Source organism: Babylonia areolata, chromosome 26 (genome assembly GCF_041734735.1).
Source record: "Babylonia areolata isolate BAREFJ2019XMU chromosome 26, ASM4173473v1, whole genome shotgun sequence".
Classification (NCBI taxonomy): Eukaryota; Metazoa; Mollusca; class Gastropoda; order Neogastropoda; family Buccinidae; genus Babylonia; species Babylonia areolata.
In genome coordinates this window covers 36,015,472-36,019,346 of record NC_134901.1, presented here as the reverse complement: position 1 = coordinate 36,019,346, position 3,875 = coordinate 36,015,472, and the positions used below count along the sequence as shown (strand labels likewise).

At 44.5% G+C, this 3,875-nt stretch overlaps 1 protein-coding gene across 1 annotated transcript in view; it reads left to right on the top strand.

The window, feature by feature from the left end:
- The first annotated feature begins 2,721 nt into the window (after positions 1-2,721).
- LOC143300872 (acetylcholinesterase-like) overlaps positions 2,722-3,875 on the top strand; it is a 101,924-nt gene continuing 100,770 nt past the window's right edge. Inside the window, exon 1 of the mRNA XM_076614846.1 lies at positions 2,722-3,520. The gene's annotated coding sequence lies outside the window, so the exon portion shown is untranslated. The remainder of the gene's footprint in view (positions 3,521-3,875) is intronic.

Below are 3,875 nucleotides of genomic sequence, written 5' to 3'. Positions count from 1 at the left end.
TTACCGTGTTCTCAAACACGTACATTGTAATTATTTGAAGAAAAATAACAACAGCAACCAAGGCATTAGCTTCAAAGGCACCGCTCTTTAGCACGGTCCAACAGCTTGCACAACAGCTAACCAGACAGTATATATACTCTTACCTCCGCCCCCCCCCCCCACTCCCCCCCCCCCAAAAAAAAAGAGCAATAAACAAATAAACAGATACCACACATAAAAAAGAAGCCCCCAATCCGGTTTTGTGACATGTGTCGCATGTGGGACCCACAGCAGAAGAACGCGTTTTTTTCGTGTTTTTTTTTGTTTTTGTTTTTTTTTTTAATTCAAGCGCAAACATAATTTGAAATCAATTATTTCAATGAGCTTTTTTTTCTTCTTCTTTTTTTTTTAATTCAAGCGCAAACATAATTTGAAATTAATTATTTCAATGAGCTTTTTTTTTTCTCTCTCTCTCTTTTTTTTTTTTTTTAATTCAAGCGCAAACATAATTTGAAACTAATTATTTCAATAAGCTTCTTCTTTTTTTTTTTTTCTTTTTTTTTAATGTGGCTGACACAGCTATTCAGTTTCTGAGCAAACTGCACAGAGCACACAGGCAACTTAAATTAAACAGGTACATGTTATAATTACAGTGTTATGTTACTGTTGTTTTGGATTCAACATGCGGTGTGCATAGACATTTCGCTCAGTACAGCCGTGAAGTTCAAACAATGAATCCTAGAGAGAAAAGCCTCTGTATCCGACAACAACAGTCGTATTATATAGAAATGAGTTCTTGGTGACAGCAACTTTTAATTCAAGTGGTCACATTGAAACATCAGTATAACCGTGTATATTTCTTAAATCATACGACATTTTCAAATGATTTAAAAGATGAAATGATACTGATCTCGCCCCTGTATCAACAACAACAACACCAAAAATAACACTGCATAATATAAAGAAGAAAAAAAAAATGAAGAAAATATAAGAGTGATGACAGTGACGACACTTCAGCAACCACCACTGCCCATCATCGCTACAACAGCTACTGCTGTAGCGACTACCACCAACTCAGCCACTACCACCACCACCACCACCACCACCATCCCATTTCAATCAAACACCATCGACCTGACCAGCAGATGCAGCCATCCATCAACCCAGCTGACGCCGGGGCAGCAGTAGGCAGAGTGGTTAAAAGGTCTCTGGTCTTTCAATCCGAGGGTAATGGGTTCGATGCAACGGGTATCGACAATGGTAGATTATTCTTTTTTCTTTCTTTTTTTAATTTTTTTTATTGATCTCCTGGGTCAACAACATGTGACAGATGTGCTAATGCCTCGTTTCACTCACTCTCTCTCTCTCTCTCTCTGTGCGTGTGTGTGTGTGTGTGTGTGTGTGTGTGTGTGTGTGTGTGTGTGTGTGTTGCGGCGCGTGCACACCCACAGAAGTTCATACCGACCAAAACTCGTCAGTCTTTGGTGGTATATGGGAACACGGAACATACCCCCAGCATCAGTGCCCACTCCCGAACTTTGAATGTGGCTGCCTACTGATATGGCAGCGGAAGCAGCGGTCATGCACGGAAGAGCGCATTCGTATATCTATAAGAATAACCACGCGGGGAGCAGCAGCCCACGAAGGCAGAGAGAAAGGAAGAGAATCCAGCAGCCGGTCAGTTTATTGATCAATGACCTACAAAAGGAAAAATTGAAAACTCGCCTCATTCTAAACGTGACACTCACGCGCACGCACGTGCAAGCACGCACGTACACACACACATACACACACACACACATGCTCACCCCCCTCGTCACGTCGGATTCCTGTCGTGACCCCTCAGTCCACCCCACCTCCAACCCCCCAGGCCCACAAAAAGTGATGCAAAAAAACTACCACACACACACACACACACACACACACACACACACATCTCTCTCTCTCTCTCTCTCTATATATATATATATATATAAAGACAACAACAACATACAAACAAACAAAACAAAGCAAAAAACAAAACACACACCACACAAAAAAGCCCCCAAACACACACACACGCGCGCGTGCGAAAACGGCGCATATGCAGGCTTCGGATATTCCCCAGACATTCCCCATTCCTCCTCTCTCTCTCTCTCTCTCTCTCTCTCTCTCTCTCTCTCTCTCTCTCGCGCGCGCGCGCGCGCGCGCGCTTAGTGTGTACACACATGTATCATACATACATGCGTATGTATAGACATTCACTCACTTCGGCCAAGCACAGAGAATCAGCAGGGCCGGAGGGTGATGAGGAGAGGCAGCAGAGAGGGGGCAGGGGGGAGGGGGAGGTAGGTGGCTGAGGGGGGGAGGGGTGGTGATGGTGGGGGGGGGGGGGGGCGGGTTGTCTCCAACTGCCAAGCAAGTTCGACCACCACACAGGAAAAGAAGGACGGACCGACAGGGAGGGGAGGAAACTCACTCACTCACACACACACACACACACTCTCTCCACGGGCGATAGCGCGAATGCAGGACTGAGACCCTCAGACAGGCCCCCATCGAGCTGGAAAGAAGGTGTAGTTGTGGCGGTGGCGGTGGTGGTGGTGGTGGTGGTGGTGGAAGGAGAAGGGAGGACGGTGGAGGAGTAGGAGGAGGAGGAGGAGGAGAGAGGACTGAGGGGAAGCTAAGAGTGGGAGGGGATCTCCCTCGGCGTGTGTGGTTTGTGTGTGTGTGTGTGTGTGTGTGTGAGTGTGTGTAGCCGCTGTTTTAAATAGGAGCTGGGTGGCGGTGTCGATAGCAAAGGTGTTAGATCGCCACTGTGAGGATCGGACAAGTGAAGGATCCCGACTGGTGGGGAAAGCGAGAAAGAGAGAGAGAGGGGGGGAGAGAGAGACAGAAGGCCGGGGAGGGAGGGAGACAGAGAGAGACAGCGGAAAAGAGAGACAGGCTAAGACGAACAGAGAAAGAGGGATCTGAGTCGGGGCAGCGTGAGCCAGATTCTCAGGAAAGATCTGAAACTGCTAAGAGAGACAGAGTGAGAGAGAGAGAAAGATAGAGAAAGAGAGACGAGATGTGAGACTGAGGAATACAGAAAGATAGAGAGAGAGACAAATCGAGTGAAAAAGAAGATATATACTATACACTTTCAAGCCGATAAAGAAATTGCGCGTTCAGAAGGAAACGGAGCACTCAAAGAAAAAAGAAAAGAGAGAAAGAAAGAAAGAAAGAAAGATTAAAAATCTGTTGAACGGAACAGAATCGATTAAAGCCCTGAGCACAAGGATATAAAAGGTAGACATTAAACACGGGAGCAACAGCACAAGAGCAGAGCACGCAAAAAATCGAAGCTGTACGTCTCTGGTCCAAGGGAGTGGCTGAGTGTGATTCAGAGATCAAATTGATGCACCTGGACACTTCTTAAGTTTGGTTTTTTTTCCCTCCCCCCTCCCCTCAACTATCTATCAACTGCTACTGTTTTCTGTGTTGGATTTATTGATCTGAAAATCGCCAACGTCTTCATCTTCATCTTCCTCGTCTGCGCCGTCTTCTTCAGTCTTTTCAGGTATGGTTTTATTTGTTCGTTTTGTTTATTTTGTTAGTCTTTTTCTGTGAGTGATTGTCATGGTTTTATTTGTTCGTTTTGTTTATTTTGTTAGTCTTTTTCTGTGAGTGATTGTCATGGTTTTATTTGTTCGTTTTGTTTATTTTGTTAGTCTTTTTCTGTGAGTGATTGTCATGGTTTTATTTGTTCGTTTTGTTTAGTTTGTTAGTCTTTTTCTGTGAGTGATTGTCATGGTTTTATTTGTTCGTTTTGTTTAGTTTGTTAGTCGTTTTCTGTGAGTGATTGTCATGGTTTTATTTTTCCTTTTGTTTATTTTGTTAGTCTTTTTCTGTGAGTGATTGTCATTGTTCGTCTT